The sequence below is a fragment of the Pezoporus flaviventris genome, unplaced genomic scaffold (genome assembly GCF_033815535.1).
Source record: "Pezoporus flaviventris isolate CSIRO_AGI_PZ_B2104156 unplaced genomic scaffold, CSIRO_AGI_Pfla_v1 ptg000030l, whole genome shotgun sequence".
Classification (NCBI taxonomy): domain Eukaryota; kingdom Metazoa; phylum Chordata; class Aves; order Psittaciformes; family Psittacidae; genus Pezoporus; species Pezoporus flaviventris.
In genome coordinates, this window is record NW_026892578.1 from 4,043,172 (window position 1) to 4,062,063 (window position 18,892).

The 18,892-nt window shown below is 39.3% G+C and overlaps 1 protein-coding gene across 2 annotated transcripts in view; it reads left to right on the top strand.

Annotated features, from left to right (window-relative positions):
• Nucleotides 1–18,892, top strand: part of GABRG3 (gamma-aminobutyric acid type A receptor subunit gamma3) — a 342,699-nt gene that overhangs the window by 145,653 nt on the left and 178,154 nt on the right. The gene's annotated exons all lie outside the window — the stretch shown is intronic.

Here is an 18,892-nt window from a genome sequence, read left to right on the forward strand (position 1 = left end):
CACAAAATTGTTGGATTAGGCACTAACATACAACTGACCACTCTGGCTGATGTTTTTTTTGTTTGGAAGGACTTACAGGAAGACTTGCCACAGGTTTTCGGATGCAGATTTCTTCAGGAGGGCCATTTTGTTCTGTGACTGACGGTTCAAGTAACACAAGTGTTATTTTCTTCAAGTACTTTACTCCTTGCTGTTGTCCTGCAGCCAGGGAAGCTTGCACGAGCTTCCTCCTACAGTAAATGTTCCTACTGTGAATTCTGCTGTTCCTAGTCATGAGGGAGTCATGGACATCTACCCCAGCAAGCAGGACTGCTGCCTCTGGGCTGTCACAGCACTCCATCAGTTCCCCCACTTTCCCCACAGCGCTGCTGTTCCTTGGAGAGCATTGGAGCTTCTGGTTTATGCTTCAGTTTTATTTTCCTCGGCAGGATTCTCCCTAGAAGTGTTCAGTGTTTTATTATCTGGCCTATTTCATATAATACACTTGCCACTTCTAAAATATAGAGAGTTCTGCACCGTTTATTAGTCCAGATGGGAGCTATAACACAAACAGTAAAATGCCTGGATGCTTTCTTGACTTCTGTATTCCAAATGGAGCAAAGACACTGAAGAAAAAACCTGAAATACATGCTACATATATAAATGAAATTACTCCTTATGCTAATTCGGTGTTAAATAGACCAAGTTAGGTGCCTAGATTTTGGCACATGGCATCGTGTACATGCAGCCAGATGCATAGTTCAGTCTTCAAAAGTATGCACCACTTTTCTGTCAGTTTTCAGCAGTTGCTTCTCATGTGATGTGTCAATGCTTCACAACACTGAAAAGCAAGATTCTTACATGGTGTGGAAACTTTGTTATAGGACCTACACACAGGCAACAAAGCCTGAAAACATTGTTATCAGTTAAAATTCTGCAAGAATTATCAGTTAAAATTCTGCAAGAATTCTGCAAGAATTTTAACAGTTAAAGAATTTAAGTTAACGGTTAAGAATTTTAACAGTTAACAGTTTAACAGTTTTAACAGTTAAAATTCTGTAGGAATTTTAACACTGACCAGGAGACATGTATTAAGAGTTTTCACTGAAGCAGTGCTTTCTTGTTAAGGCAAAATCTGATTTTTTTTTCAAATTTTTTTTTGTTTGTTAGTTTTAGGGTTTTTTTACTAAATAAAGTTCTTACGGTAGAATTTGGGGAGAAAAGGCAAATTTATGTAACTTGATTGCACCTTAAGTATGTAGGCAGGTAGCTGGTACACATGGAAGTTTTTAACTGATGATACTCTGGTACTGTGAATCTGTGTCATTTGAACAAGCAGAATTCATGTCTTGTGGGTACAATGCAGAAAACAAGAACAAGGAGACCTTTGTTCTTGAGCATATGAGAAGATCTTGTGATGCTATTAGCAAAAATATTATTGCATGTGAAAAAAAGGTCAAATGTTGGGGTTTTGGTCACCAAAGTGTTTTTACACTAATGCCTCTGGGTGGTATTTTTGTTAATTTCTTAAGCAAAAAAAGGTAATGATATTATGCTGTTAGTCATCTTGTAGTGCTCATCCCTGCTCTCAGTTTTCATCTGCTTTGTGCAGTTGGCAACTGATGCTCAGGCTCTATGCAGTGAGGTGCGCTTCAGCCACAGACTTTACAAGTGTAATGCTGCTGTTGAAAAAATAATCATGTGCAGGGTAATATTTCAAGGGCTCCTAACTGAAAAAGAACTGATTTCCACTGGGTCACTCATCCATTGTGCGAATTATGGTTTGAAGGTAGTTTGTTGTAATGTTTTCCCAAATCATTCTAGAGAGGTCCATCATAAAATATCTGCCCTTCTTTTAATGCACAGAGGACACATAACAGTTTGGAAGGGCCTTCTGGAGACTGCCTTTTGCAGGATAAGCAGGCCTTTTACATAATTAATTGATCACTCTCATAACAACATTTTTTTGTCTGAGCTCTGCAGCAGAGCAGTTCTAATTTGTATCACTGAAGTGAATGCTTGGAGTAAACCTAACAAGTGACATCAAGAAAATGTATCAGACATTGTCTGCTTCAGAGGTGCTGAACTGCCTTTGCAAATGCAGACATAGGCACTTCAAAAATACAGTAAATTTTTCACAAGGTGATTCAATTTGAATTTGAGATTTTGGTAATGGAAAAAAGGTAATGTTTGATTCTGAGCTCTGTATTTTGTATTTTAAATAGATAGTTACTTAGTGCCTAACATAGTGATTCATTTTTTTCCAAATTTACTGATTGATATGAAGATCTTAATGTCAGAAATCATTATGTAGTACTCTGAAATTATTTTACTTGTTGCATCAAAAATACATATGGTGCATGTAGAAAACCAGGACAGTTAGGCTGTCTCTCTCCCTTGTACCAAGCTGCCATCTCAGCCATCTCAGTCGAACTGACATTTTAAATCCTTTTTAGCAACTTACAGAGGATAAATAATGGGTTTATGACACATGAAACAGTTCATTAAATTGCTGTGGTTGTGTCACCTGTCTGTCCCAAAGCAAAGGGTCGCACCAAGCATATGCAGGATATTGTTACACCTGAGATGTGTTGTTTGAGTTTTGCTTGGTTGGGTTTTTTGGGGGTGGGGATTGTGTTGGTTTTGGGGGGGGTGTTTTTGATTTGTTTTGGTTTGGTATTTGGGTGTTTTGTTGTTGTTGATTTTTTTTCCAGAGCCCTACTGCAGATAAGCTGTTTTAAATAGACATTACTGATGAGGTAGCCGATCATAATGAAATTAAATAGTTTGAGACTGACTGATCCCTTTTCTATCATATCATTTGAGAGAGAGAGAATAAGTTAGCATGATGACTGTTGTTCTGAGTGTTGTCACTATTTAACAAAACGAAAGGCAGTCCTGCAGTCGTGGAAACATACAACACTCTGGTATGCTCTTTAACTTTTAGGGGTCTAAGAGAATAACAAATGAAAGAACAGCTTGGTAGTGGAAGATATATTATTGTTGCAAATACGTGAAGATCCAAATCTCACCTGACAATCCAGAATTAACAAAAAAGGCAGGATAAAAAGGCAAAAGAAGTCATAGATACATTATTGTAAATTCTTGATTCTTGTTAAGAGAGTGATCACCGCCTTGTAGGCTCCAAATTCAGCTTCTTTTCAACCCACCTCACTGTCTACTTATCTGGCAAAAAAACATCCATGTCTCATCTAGGTCTCATCTATGAGTATATCTAGAGGAGACAGTGCCAAAGGCCTTACCTAAGTTCAGGTAGATGTTGCTTTCCCCACATCTACCGGGCTAGTCATGTCATTGTAGAAGTTTATCAAGTTAGTCAAGTATGACTTCCCCTGGGTGAATCCATGCTGACTACTTCTGATGATTTTCCTTTTGATTATATACCTGGAAGTGTTTTCCAGGACTAGCTGCTCCATCATCTTTCCATGGATTGAGGAGAGGCTGACCTGCCTGTAGTTCCCTTGTGCTTCCTTCTTGTTCAACTTGTAGACAGGAGTGGCATTAGCTTTCTTCCAGTGTTTGGGCACTTCTCCTAATCACCATGATTGATCAGTGGTTGTCAAGAGTGGCCTTGCAATCACATCTGCCAGCTCCCTCAGCAGTTGTGGGTCCTGCTGTTCTGCCAGCATCTTATTCTTGGCCTGGCAATCACTGCTGTTTTATACTGGCCACAGGAGGTATTGAATACCAATCTGCACCATTTAATCAGTTCAAGGGCTGAGTTTTTTCAGACTTTGAGGGCATCTAAGGGCACTGTACTTCCACAGAGTTCAGTGGGGTTTGAAGGTACGCAGACCCTCCGCCTGGACAGACCTCTAAAAGAACGCTCTTGCTTTTGCTTTTGCTGGAGCCAGGTTCTAGCACAGAAGTGCAACCGTCAGACATACAAATTCAGATTCTATGTTACCTTAAAATGACATACTAACCGTTTTATCTTCAACTGATAAATTAAAAAGGAAGATCCCTAGTGATAGCCGAACCTGGAGTACAGTCTTGAGATAAATCTTGCAATTTTACTAGTTGCTGCCTAGCTTATGGTGATCTACAAAATCTTTAAAATCAGATAGAAGAAAAGACAAAAAAGAATAGCACTACTATTTTGAACCTGTTGTCCGAGAAGCTAGGGACCAGGTTAGGAAAGCTAAGGCTCAGTTAGAATTAAACTTAGCTAGAGGTATTAAAGATAACAGGAAGGGATTCTACAGGTACATAGCAAATAAAAAACAGACTAGGGAGAATGTAGGCCCCCTCAGGAAGCTCTCGGGAGAACTGGCTACACAGGATTTGGAGAAGACTGAGGTTCTGAATGACTTCTTTGCTTCGGTCTTCACTGGCAAAGGCTCTGACTGCACCACCCAAGTCTTGGAAGGCAGATGCAGGGACTGTGAGAATGAAGACCTTGCGCCCACTGTAGGAGAGGAACTGGTTTGAGGCCATCTTAAAAATCTGAACGTGCACAGGTCCGTGGGTCCTGATGAGATCCATCCATGGGTCCTGAAGGAGCTGGCAAATGAAGTTGTGAAGCCGCTGGCCATCATATTTGAGAAATCATGGCAGTCAGGTGAAGTTCCTGACGACTGGAAAAAGGGAAATATAACCCCCATTTTCAAGAAGGGGAAAATGGATGACCCGGGGAATTACAGACCAGTCAGTCTCACCTCTGTGCCTGGCAAAATCTTGGAGCAGATTCTCCTGGAAGGCATGCTAAGGCACATGAAAAACAACAAGGTGCTTGGTGACAGCCAGCATGGCTTCACTAAGGGGAAATCCTACTTGACCAATTTGGTGGCCTTCTATGATGGGGCTACAGAACTGATGGACAGGGGTAAAGCAGTTGATGTCATCTACCTGGACTTGTGCAAAGCATTCGACACTGTCCCATCCTTGTCTCTAAATTGGAGAGACATCAATTTGATGGGTGGACCACTCGGTGGATAAAGAACTGGCTGGATGGCCGCACGCAAAGAGCTGTGGTCAATGGCTCAGTGTCCAGGTGGAGACCAGTAACGAGTGGTGTCCCTCAGGGATCGGTGTTGGGACCGGTCTTGTTCAACATCTTTGTCGTTGACATGGACAGTGGGATTGAGTGTGCCCTCAGCAAGTTTGCCGATGACACCAAGCTGTGTGGTTCTGTTGATACCCTGGAGGGAAGGAATGCCATCCAGAGGGACCTTGACACACTTGTGAGGTGGGCTGATGCCAACCTCAGGAAGTTTAACCATGCCAAGTGCAAGGTCCTACACCTGGGTCGGAGCAATCCCAGGCACAGCTACACGTTGGGCAGAGAAGAGATTCAGAGCAGCCCTGCGGAGAAGGACCTGGGGGTGCTGGTTGATGAGAAAATGAACATGAGCCTGCTTCAGTGTGCACTTGCAGCCCAAAAAGCCAACCGTATCCTGGGCTGCATCAAAAGGAGCATGACCAGCAGGTTGAGGGAGGTGATCCTGCCCCTCTACTCTGCTCTTGTGAGCCCTCACCTGGAGTATTGTGTGCAGTTCTGGTGTCCTCAACATAGGAAGGACATAGAACTATTGGAACAAGTCCAGAGGAGGGCCACGAGGATGATCAGGGGACTGGAGCACCTCCCGTATGAAGACAGGCTGAGAAAGTTGGGGCTGTTCAGCCTGGAGAAGAGAAGGCTGCGTGGAGACCTCATAGCAACCTTCCAGTATCTGAAGGGGGCCTATGGGGATGCTGGGAAGGGACTCTTCATTAGGGACTGTAGTGATAGGACAAGGGGTAATGGGTTAAAACTTAAACAGGGGAAGTTTAGGTTGGATATAAGGAGGAAATTCTTTCCTGTTAGGGTGGTGAGGCACTGGAATGGGTTTCCCAGGGAAGTTGTGAATGCTCCATCCCTGGCAGTGTTGAAGGCCAGGTTGGACGAGGCGATATGATTTAGCGTAAGGTGTCCCTGCCCATGGCAGGGGAGTTGGAACTTGATGATGTTAAGGTCCTTTCCAACCCTAATGATTCTATGATTCTAACCTCTGAATGACAAATTTTAAACAGCTTTAGAAATTGTATAGCATATTTCTGCAGTAGTCCAGAGACAGAACTTTGACATATCCAGTGAATTTCTAGAATGGAGAAGTACCCTGATAAAAATAGGAACTGAGCATGAGAGGTTCAGCATGGAACTTGGATTTCTAAGTTCAACATACGATGAAAGTTCTAAATAGGTATCTTAAATTCTGGGCATTGTGCTCTATGAGTATCAGTTAGAAAAAGAAAAATAATGCTTAGGTTATGCTGGGAGGAAAAAAAGGGAGAAAATCTGAATATGGGGGGTTTATCAAACATGAAGTTTATATAGTTTTTGAAGTGCAAGAATGCTTTATAAATGTATTCAATAATTGTTGCTTTTTTGTTAAAGCACAGAGGATTTACTTGTGCATTTTCTGATAGAAATTTGGGTCTCCCTAAATACGAACTTGCTTCAATTTTTTTCCCAGGAAACTTCTTCATGTCTTATCTTTATCCTTCATTTTCTAGCATTTGTTAAAAACATGTGCTTATAAGTCAATATTTTACTCAGTTTAATTTACTGGCTTTAAAATTTTTTTGCTATATAAGTCAGTATTTACCTACAAAAGCACAGCAATATGCACACATTTTGAAATACCTGTATGCAATAGTAACAGTGATTTCTTCATGCCGTATTCTACTGTGATTAGCAAATAGTGAAAAAGTAAATAGCAAAGACTGAATATCCTCTGAAATACCTGGTGTAATGCAATAATCCCAGTGAAATTGTATAACTCAAAAGTGTTCCCCATTTTCTTTTTGAGCTGGTTAGGAGTGTTGTAATGAAGTTCTGCTGGGTTCTATTAAGGTGTAAGCTGAAAGAGCTGTCTTCCAACCACAGTGCATGGAAATAAAAAGATGTGCAGGTTGGAAAAGACAGGCTATTTGCTTTTTGCTATGTAACAAGGCCTCAATTATGAAGGAAGTCCTTTTTACTGCCAGCACAGAAATTATCTACTTTTGACAGATTCTTCAGGAAATTTCTCTGCAAAGATCTAGAAAATGTCTACCAAGTACATTCTGACTGTGATTTGGCGTTGTTTGTTTTATTTTCTTTTGGTAACAGTTTGGGCAGATTTTCAGCACAGTTAAAATTTTGTTTTCTAACACAAAGCTATGCTTCTTGCAACTTTTGTGTTCTTTATCCAAGTCAGAAGACCTTGTCTCAAGAGTTTGCAAGAACTTGTTTTATAACTTTAAATAAGATGATGTTGCAATTATAACTTCATAACCAGAAATGGATGCGGTTTTGACTGAAATAAAAACAATAATTATGAAGTCAGTCTGAGTCATTTACTTGACATTGATACTGCTTTTGGTGTATATACTGAAAATAGATTTCTATAATGGGACAACTCAGACTCCATAATGTCTGGTGACATTAAGAACCTCACCTTTAGTGTACTAAAATGATTTTCATGTAGAAACCATCACACAAGAGAACTGAATTTCCTAGTAAATTTATCTAAGTTGTTAACCCCCAGATTTGGGGCTTTTCTCATTATAATTCTGGGGAGCCTTATGCTGAGTTGCCCATGCAGTTGCAGTTCCTAATGGTCATTATAAGCCTTCCTTATCCATCAATGTGTGGAATAAAAATTACTTGGGTGCATATATGAAAATATTTCTAGCAAGAGTGGGGGCTTGTTTTTAATTAATAGGTTTAATATTTGGGTCCTTGATGGGAATGGTCATGATGCTTCAGGTTAATACACTTCTAACATAGAAGTTGTCTGTGGCAGCAGATGTTACACTTCGATCGTTTACTTCCTTTTGCTTGCTGTTCATCTTGATCACTTCAGGTCTTTTGCCATTTGACTATGTTAATCTTTTGATCTACTTCAGAGTTCTTACCCATGTAAATGTATTTTAATGTCACATCAGCTTTGTGCCTTTATTTCTAATTTCTTTAATTTTCTCTGTAAAAGTATGACAACTATATCAAATATCAAGTTTCACTAGCTGGCTTGAACGGCTTTTTAATTTCAGTCTTTTTTTATGAGAAATAATTGATTTCCCAGCTATTATGGAAGTTTTTAAGGTGTGGTGTAAATGTGCCCTTTTCCTGCTACATTTCCTGATCTATTGCAGTGCCTGTGGCATTCATCCCAGGCTTGGGCATTCATCACCTGTCTCTGGGAATGTAACCCATATGCTCAACTGCCTCCCAGCCCACCTAAACACCAGGGAAGTTCTGAAATTCATTCAAATTTCACTATTTAGAAGGGGCACTATTCTGAGTTCTTGGTAATAATTGAGTTCTGAGTAATAATTAACATAAATTAACAAAAAGTACATTTGAAGGAAAAGGGCATTCTCTGAAGTACTAACTTTTGCATAGCCCTAAATACCTTTGTGAAACTGGAAGTCAGGCCAGAAACTGCTTTCTTAGACAGGGCTGGAGAACTAAGATAGGACTAAACTCTAGCATGTTACTTTTCTTGTTTATGCAGCAATAGTCTAATGTGAAATTCATAAACTGTTGCTTGTCTCCCACTCTTCAGTTAACTTTGCAAGTAGCAGCAGATTGAAATTAAAGAGACTTTTTTTCTTGTTCTCCTCCTCTGTGAAACTTATCTTTCTGGTGACACAATAACACACCTTTGACAGAAGCGGTGGAATGTGTTGCCATCCAGAACATTCTTTTTCCTCAGCCTGTACCCGACAATATTCTGTCTTGGGATGTGGGAACTCAGGGTTCAAAGCACGTCGACTATCACCTCAGCTATCACCTGAGGCCCCTCAGACTATCTCCTGAGGTGACTCACCTGTCACCTCAGCTAACAAGGACTCCGCTGAATTTGCTCCATAGCATATCATTAGGCATTTAAGGTGTATGAGGCACCTCAGCAAATTAATTCAGAGCTTTCCTGAGTTGTTCTCCTGAACTTAGGCTTCTTAGAACTGTTAAAATTACATTTGGTAGATAAATGGTTTGAGGAATGTCCACCTGCCTTTGCTGACTCTCATCTGAGCCATCAGTTGTACATTCTGTCTTCTTTAAAGCAGGTTTGCTTTAATTTTAGATGCATTGGCCAGTATAGAACTGGCAACTGTCCAGAGATTGTCCCCTAAGAGCCTTTTTTTTTTTTAAAACTTTTAATTTGTAGAACTTAATTTTTTTTTCTTACTTGCAGAGTAATTAGTGTTGGCTTATTATCAAAGAACATAACATCAGGTAGAATAGTTCCCATGTTTGCTGTTGTGATTGCTCAGTCTCATTCATCTCTGAAGCGCACCTAGATCTGTGTATTGTAGTAAGAGCAAGATGAAAAGAACCTCAAATGAAGGTTCAGATGAGAAAATTCTTTGGTTTAATATTTGATCACTCATTTCTCCCAGACTGGTGTTGCCACTTTAATTATGAAGGTCACTAAATTCAAACGATCAAAGTTGCAGCAGGTGGACGTTTTGCAACTCTGATAAGTGTTCTTTATGGGTTTAGAGAGATAAACCGCATTAGGATTGCTCCTCAAGCTTTGTTCACTCTAATGACAGCTGACTTTATGCATGAATTTATCAACTAGGACCGTAGGTTGCTTTTTAAAAAATGCATAATTAAAAATTCAGTTGTTCAATAGATGCTTTCAAGAATTCTCACATTTTTCACTTCATTTTTCATGCAATTATTTCCTCCAGAACAATTTCAACCATCTTTCTCTGGCTTTCATTCCACATTTTAAGAATGAGAAAAATCTGCTTAGAGCAATTTGTACTTTGGGTCCTTTGTTTTCATTCTTACTCTTATGCTAGGAAATTAGAAAGTAAGGATTCATGCAGGGTTCCATTAGCAAAAAGCATGTCCACTTCTTTCATGTTGTCACAATAGGCTAGGCTTTTGCATTGAAAATGTTATAATAACTTTTCCCTTTCATAGACTTTTGAAATGTATATGACGAATTGTTTCATGAAACATTTTTAAAGCAAAACTTCACAGCTGGGCATTATGAAATATGTTTTATAAAATAACGGTGAAATAGAAAATTGCCATGGAAAAGAGTTGAGTTTTTTTCCTGTATTAGCATAAGTTGGCAAATCGGAGCTGAGTTTTTATCTCCTGCTACAACAGCACCAAGTTTGGAGATGCTCAAGTCAAGAAAACAGCATGAATGTGTATTGATGTCAGGTAAAAATGGAAACCAGTGTTAGCCCTTTGATTTCCATGTCTTCTTGCTGGACTTCCAGGTGTTTGCTACAGTTCAGCAGTGAAATAGAACATGAAATGTTTGTCCTATTTTCGGGTGAAAGGAGCTTTAGTAATCTATGAAGAAAGGCTGAGATAGTTGGGGTTATTCAGCCTGGTGAAGAGAAGACTTTGGGGAGACCTTACTGCAGCTTTTCGGTTCTTAAAAGGGGCCTATAAGAAAGATGAGGAGAGACCTTTTGTACTAGGGCCTGTTGTAGTAGGATGTAGGGGTGATGGTTTTAAACTCAGAGAGGGGAGATTCAGGGTGAGCATGGAGAAGAAAAGATTTTATAATGAGGGTGGTAAAATACTGGCACAGGTTGCTCATAGAGATGGTAGATGCATCATCCTTGGAGACATTCAAGGCCAGGCTGGATATGGTTCTGTGCAACCTGATCTAGTTGAAGATGTCCCTGCACATTGCAGGGGGGTTGGACTAGATAACCTTCGAAGGTCCCTTCCAACCCAAACTATTCTATGATTCTGTGGTTATATGATTCTAAGTTTATATTCTTTGCAGTGGAAAATGTTCAAGGATTCAGAAAGAAATCCTGTGAGTTCCTGAGCAAAACATTTATTTTCATCTTACTTTTACTGAAATTGGGAAAAAGAAAAACAAAATAGAAATAAAAATAAAACCTTTACCAATTTAAGAACAGTATTCAGAAATGAAAGAAATGAATTCTGAATAAGCCAAAATACATTGAGTTGGAGAAATGTGGCTGGGTTAACATTATTATTTCTCTTCTGTCATTAAATACAAGTTAAAAAATAACAGCAAAAAGACTTTATAGATTGAATTACCAGTGATATTCAATGATGGACAAGGGATCAGCTTGAGCCCATGTACCGCAGAAAACAACATACAGGCATTACATTGACCCTGTGACTTTCCCAGCATAAATATGTCCAAACGAAACAAACAGAACCTCCACAGCCTCTTCTGTCAAGAGAGAAGCTGGTGCTTTCCCAGCATCTCTCTGATTAAATTTCCTGCTGTGTGGTGCCAATGGCAGTGAGTACCCTGAGCCCACAGCCAAAAGATTGGTGGGTATCTGAGAAGGGTGGGAGAAGAGGGACTGATGTGGAGTGGTTACCATAGCAACAGGGAGGGGACCAGTGGGAAGGGGGGGGGAGGAGAACAGAGATGGGAGTGTTACCATGGCAACAGACGGAGCGCCTTTCTCAACTGGGTTGGAGATGCAGTTGCCCTTACTTCTAATTGTCTGCCTGGTGCTGGGGGATTTAGGCACAATGTACCAGGAGTGACTGGCACACTGTTAGCACCCACATATATCACCTGTTTCATTTCTAGTTAGAAAGTAAAACTGCACTGAAGATAAAATGTTTTTCCCACAAAAGTTCCACCCCTTTTAATTTCTTTTGACTGATTATTATCTTATAACCAGTTCACAAGTGGCAACAGAATTACTTTTAATTCTTTCTAATATAGTGAAAAAAACTGTATGCCAGCATTAGTTACTAATTGTGCAGTGCTAGAAGAGATGCTGAATTAGGGACTTACTTTGAACAATGTTAGGGAGTAAGTTTATCTTAGACATCATTACATCACTCTATTTCCTTTTACCTAACAAGCTTTGCAAGGTAGATTTTACAATTTCTTGTTTAGGTTGGCTCCTTTGAATTTCCCCGTCTGAGGAGTGATGGAATTTGTGAGTATAAGAGGAATGCACTCATATAAAACCGATAGATGCAGCCTGAACTCTCAAAATTTCTATCATTGAATGGCCTAGTGAATGGCAATCGGCCATCTACTATTACATGTGGTGTCACTTTTCTCGCATACTAGGGACTGTGAAGAATTACCAGTGTCAATGGGTGATTTAATATGAGTCTCATATCAAAACGTAATGGAATAAAATCTAGGGGAAGCTAAAGTTTGATCAATTTCAGCTTGAAAAGTAGGGTCTTGATGGGAGACAGAGCTATTTTGAGTGTCAAACCATCTTGGTAAGAAGGCTTGGTAGGAAGTATGACCTGGATGACTGGAGTTGGAACCACCCACAAAAACAGATCAAATAAAAGAAAAAAGTAAAAATGCCCAAGAGGTGAAGAAACTGAGGCAAGGATAGGCTTATAGATATTTACCCTATTGAAATTTCTCTGTGAATGTGTTAAGAAGCCTGCAGATATTTGCCTGCTATATTTTCCTCTGAAGAGATAAGCTGTAAACCAGAGTGTCCTCAGCTTGGAAATGTGGGAGGGCTAGGCTCAGCCCACTGAAGGCAGCCAGCACAATCTTAGAGGTTATATATACTGAATATGGAGTCTCAGCCTCCCTTCAAAGAATGCTTCCAGTAATGCAGAAGCTGAGAATGGTCTGGTTTTGTCTGAGTGAGCAATGCAGAGGGGTGCAGGGCTGCTTCTGCTCCTCTGGAGGCCGAGAGCAAGAAAGGCTTGAGCACAGCTGAGACTCTCATTATAGAGTGTCTCTCTGTGCTTATGTGGCAAAACAGCCTTGATCTCATTTTTAGAGCGATTAAACATTTGCATTTCTCTCAAATGCAAATGAGGGCTTTTACAAATGAGCTTTTTCTACTCCTTTGTGCACAGTCGGCTTTTTTATTCATTGTTTTGTTTAATGATGTTAACACCTATTTGCATCCTGTGGATACAGGATATAACTTCCTTACTGTTACTTCATTTACTTACTTGATTTCTGTCATCCAGCACTTTAAGCTTTCTTTTTGGATCCTATTTCTGTTGTAATGAATTTAGACTTTGTGAACTGGGTATGTCTATTTTGCTAAATCAAAGATGTCTAGGGACCAATGCTTGTCCCCAGGACTGAGTGGCACCAACTGGGGCATGTCTACATTTCTTAGTTTTAGCTGCCTCTGTGACAGATTTACCTTGGTAGGAACAGTGAAAGAAAGTCAGCAAGGTGAATGAGTGGGTGTGTGGTACTCAAGCTATGTTTATATTCTCCATTTATTCAGCTATGGAGATGGTGATAGTTATGGTGATAGTTAGAGCACTAAGTTAGTGCTTCTTTTGAGGAAAAGCACAACAAATGCAGTATCGTATGCATTTATTTATTTTGACCTTTAAAGATGTTCACTGATGGGTGGCAGGGTGGTTGCAAATGGGAGAGGTTTTGAAAGAATGGTGTTTAAATCCTTGGTGAGCTGTAGCTTTCCTGCACAACCCTGGAGAAGACACAGATGCCCTCAATATCTTGGCTTCTGAGAAAGTAAAAGAATGGTATAACTTTTGTTTGTTTGCTTGTTTGTTTCCTCAGATAGGGTGTTGTAAGCATAAGAGGGCAACTCCACTCCTCTTGCTTATCTAAGAGGGACTTGGATACTGTACTAAAGGGGTATGTGGGTTCTTGAAATATAACATAACCTCAGGAGAGCTGGAGGGGAACAGCTGGAACAGAACTTTTACCCATCTGATTTTGCCATCTGCCTCCTTACAAAATGCTCCTTATCATCTTTCCTCTTGCTCATGATTCTGCACGAGACCCTCACTGTACCTGATCCTGTCTGTTTTTTCATCACTGCCCTATCTCCCATTCTTTTACAGCTGTTCCTGTGATAAGAGTGACAGTGCATGTAAAAGCATCATGGCGACCTTTGCTTTTCTAGTTTGGCAATTCCATAAAAGTTGTTTCAAAATGTTTGTTCACTTGTTTGGCCAAAAAGCCCTCTCTTCATCATTGAAGCAAACAGAAAAAATACAGAGATATGCACATAAAGTGTGCAGGCTTTGAGAGTGCACTTATTTTCATGAACAGGGAAGTCCAGCTTTTGTTTTGAATAATCTAATGCCTCAGGAACTATGCTTATAAAGTTGATACATCTTTTGTTGTAATATGTGAATACTATTGAGTATCTTTATAATTTGTTTTATACTTTCTTCAGATATCAAGTATCCTTAGGAGACCTTAATAGTGTACTTTATTATATTAAGTACAGAGATTAGCATATGGTCATAGACTTTTAATTTCCTTTCTTTTTTTCTTATATTCAGTGATAATTCATTTTTATTTCTTTACTATTTCCTCAGGAGTTAAGCATGTCCTTGTGCATTTGTCTTACTAAAGTCACAAGTTAACAACCTTGGTTTCTTACCATATCTAATTATGCAGTTGGCATCTCTCTCTCTCTCTTCTCTTCCCTCCCGCCCACCCCCTTCCATTCTCTCTTATAAAATGCAACCTGTCTGCTGACTTAGTAAAGCCTTAAATTACAGAATTACAGGTCAGATTGGGCACTGTACTTTCTCTGTCAATCGTAACATAATTTCTTCCAGCAGCAATCCCTTTTGTGACTATTCTGATTCACATTTCCGGTTACATTGCACACCATATAACAGTGATCAAAAGTCTGCCCATTGCCATCTATCACCCACCTCTACTTCTCCTGCAACTTGCTTGCATGCTTTGGACGTCCCTTTTTCTGAAGTGCCCCAGTTTAAGGTCATGTAGTTAACGCTCATCAAAGACAGAGCTTCTCATCAGGCCCTGTCTGCAACAGGGCATGAGCCCTGACCCCCTTGACACACTAAGAAAAGAGGCTGTGGAAATGCAGCTAGATCATAGAAATCAGAATGTTTCTGGGAATGCTCTAAGAGAAACAGAAGCTAACAGTACAGTCTCAAAGTAAATGGGAAGCAGTGATATTCAGCGAGAATGAAGAGTATTCCACCAAAAAAGATGGAAAGAGAATAGATCTACAGCTGTTTTTCTAAAATGAGCTACATTCTTTCTAATTTCATGCTGTGTTTCTGATTGTGAAACGATTGATTGAATCAGAAGGGATAATCCATCAGTGAAGGAGTGAAGGTATGAAGGAACTTTAGGGGATTGGCCAAGAGAAACATGTTCAGCCCTTCCATTAAGTGTAAGAAGTTATCTGGAGTACAGCAGGACTACAGCTGGCCTCCAAGAAGCCAAAATAGGTGCAGTGAAACAATGAATGTTTACTCAGGGAAAGGAAATGCTACACAATAATTGCATATTTTGTTTTTAGTGTGAGATTAGCTGTCTTTCACTCTTTATAATAGCAAGAAATCAGTGAAATAACCTCCTGAAGCAGCTAGAAAGCAATGCTATAGCGAAGAAGGCGAGCTTCCATCCTCCTTCGCCAAGACTCCTGCTGAGGCAGTGATGAGAAGAGCTTTTTTTTTTTGACTCAGAGCATTCAGCTATGGAAACAATTGTGACTGCTTGCTGTAATGTTTTGCCACTGTTAACCTGAATAGTTGTTATATCTGTGGTGACAATCTGAGTGTTGACTTTGCTTCTTTCATTGTATTTTCTCTATGTAACCGTCGTGCTTGTAAATTTATGAATGTATCAAAGCAAATTCTCACAAATTTGCAAGTTATTCCAAGTATTTCTAGGCATAAAACAGTTCGGAAAATTTTCAAAGTTATATATTTAACTACCACCATAAACCTAATCATTCTATGTTTTGGTTTTGTTTTTTTTTGGGGGGGGGAGTCTTTTTAAGGTGCAGCCTCAATGCTGCTGGGAAAAATCAAATTAAGAAAAAAAGATATTTTGAAAGTGGGGACATGTTTTCTGAGCTCTTCTGCCTCATAGAGGTTATTAGGAATAACGATAGGAGCTGGAGGAGGAGGAGGTGCAGAAGCAGAAAGAGTGGAAATAAAGGAGACTGTTGGAGAACGGAAAGGTAAGCTACTATATGCTGTCCCTTAGGCCTCAAAATCCAGTGTTGTACATAGGGTGAAGTAAATCCCCCACACTTAGCTGCCTAGCAGCCTCTGAAGAGATGAAGCTCCGAGCTGGCAGATACTTCAGAGAAGGTTACAGGCAGCCCTAATGGTGTTACTCCGCTTATTGCAAGCAGTGTTGAAAACAAGGTAAACTTTCAGGACACGTACAAGAAGGCTTGTGTTGGTCTTGATGATACCACAAGAGTTTTGAATATACACTGCACATGAAATACACACTTTGTTTTAGCAGCTCTTCTCCAGCAGACTTCATTTATTTCTTTCTGCATTATTTCCACAAAATGGGAGTGTATAGGTTTCAAAATGGCTTTGCCGGAAAATGGTAGACCATTCTGCTACTTTCAGTTCCTTCCCATAGGGTATCTAAGTGTTTTTCTACAATTTTTAAAACTAGAATTCAAGTTGTGCACAGGATGCAAAAACAACAAATACCGGTTGCAGAGTAATGTGAAGGTAACATCTTAAGCCTTCCAGGGCTCTCCTGGAATCAACTGTAGTTCCTGACTTTTTATAATCTATGCACTACGCAGTCTGGAAAACAACCAGCACGCACCATGCGGCAATTGCTGCAGAATATTTATTTCCATCAAGATCAAATCTAACCATGAGCACGGCCTTTACCTCTTCAAATGATCAACAGTGTGTTCAGAAGATGTTCCACTGGACAACGGACAGTGGTCTTCTCCTTCTAAGCCACATATTCAGGGTAAGGTATGATGAATCAGGAAAACTAAATGTGGGCAGTGCTCCTCAGAATGACTCTTGGTATTTTGCTATCAGACGCGTGAATGTTCTGGTTCAGGAAGAGGGAACTACTCATCCCATATTTCAGTGACCATTTCTTCTTTCACTCTTTTGTCACACACACAACTAAAGGGGTGGCTGAATCAATCAGCCCTTTGCAGGGTAATCATTGGTAATTCAGTTGTTGATTAAACTTTTATTTCAGCAGTGATCTGGACTGGAAAAAAGTATTGTTGAAAATGAGCTTCAGACTCTGAAAAGAGTACTCACTCTTACTGTTCTTCAAGTGCACAAAATTGCAGACTAAGATGTCTTGTGTGTTGCTTTGATGTTTGGGGCATTTCCTATTAAAACACAGTATCTCAAAAAGCTTCTCTTTGTACTTTTAATCCAAGCATAACAAAGGCATAAAGAAAGAACATTTCCATGTGTGTTCACCTGTGGTCTCTGCTGAGTGCACAAAGAGGGACACCCAGCCTTGAGGGATTTTGCTCCCATTTCCTTCCTGTTTCCCTAAACAGCCCTGTGCCATGCCCCATCTTTAAACCATAATGTTTAACATTTCTGCGATGCTGTTTACATGTAAAAGGTTCTACCATTATTATTTTTTTCTAAGCCTACTTCATACTGAATGCTTTGGACTGAAGTATAAAAGAGGAGCTTAATAATTATTTCCAGAACAGTGTAAGACTAATAAAAATGATTGCCCACTTTGGTGAAGTCAAGCCTTTTGACAACTAAAGGAGATTTTATCCCTCACACAATTTATCAGATGAGTTTCAGGCTTACGGGAAACTGTGTGTGGTGGTGTTGGTGTGATATACAAAGGTTGCAAAGGGCACAGAACAATCGTAACTGGACTCTATAGTTATGTTTTAGCTGATTACCAGTCTTATGCAAATCCCAATAATAGCTTTAATCAAAGACTGTCTCACCCCATCATCAATCAAGGTATAGGCTCTACGATTAAAAAACTAAACAGTTTTGAAGAGTTAGAGAAATAATTATAAATTAATCAGAAAAAATAACATTAGTTGCCTAAAGGCTTCCTAAAGAATAGGAAAATGGACTCTTGAGGTGATGGTGCCTCTTCTGGTAGGCAATAGTAAGAACCTGGAAATTATAATGCAAGAAATTCTTGCATTTTTTTCAAGGGCAATACTCGTTGTTGTTGTGAGTAATTGTGAAAATGAAGAAAATAGCAGGCTGCAGCAGAAGCAACAAGGACATACTATACCATTATCCATAGTCATTCACAGATTACCTGACTGTGACAGCCAATTAAATTGTATTTTCCAGGATTAACCCACAGATAAAATGATACATCGTGGTAGGGGAAAAGCTTCATGTATTGCCAGTAGCATGTGAGCTCCTCTTTTGGATGAGAAAACAATGAAAGACTTGGTTGAGAGCATATCTTTTTCTCTGTGAGTACAGATGCCTCAAACAATAGCACTTTCAAGGTATTCCAAATTATTAATCATTCCTGCACAGTTAAGGAGCAAATAACTCACCTCTGGCTTGATTATTTTCAAGGCATTAATGAAACCACATTAGGAATATTTGAAAATGTAAAAAATTGGCTAAAATCAAGTAGGTTGAACCCTGACTCTGTACAGTTATTTCTAGGTAATACTGCTAACTCATTATGTTCCCTGTCCACAAATAAATAAATAAAAGGAAGAAAGAAAAATCATCTCTGGCTTATTGCTCTGTACATAAGCATAAAACAGAAAGATGCCATCTCATTAAATCATCACTTGGTTTAGAAAAAAAATAAAATCAGTCACTTCCTCATCTCATTCAGTAATTTTTCACAGCAAAGTTTCAGATTTAAAGGAGAGCATATAAAATTTGAATGCAAAGAAATACATAAAACCCTAATCTGTTTTCTTGGGTTTAGAAGTTACTTTTGGAAGTTAAGTAAGCCTTGTCAAGTAGAAATTTTAAAATTCCACTTTCAAATATAACCTTGTTGGAGATGATGATAGAAATATTTTCAGTGACAGAAAGTGACTTATTAATTTGAGATTGAACTGAGTGTTTCTTACAAGTACGTTTTGCAAGTAGAACAAACTCTCTTTTTACATGATTAACTGTATAAGATAATGCATTAGTTTAAGGGTAAGTTGCAAAAAAGAACTGATGACAAATTCCTTGGTTATAAGCTAGTCATCATCAGGGAAAAAAAAGAAAGGAAATACATTTCAC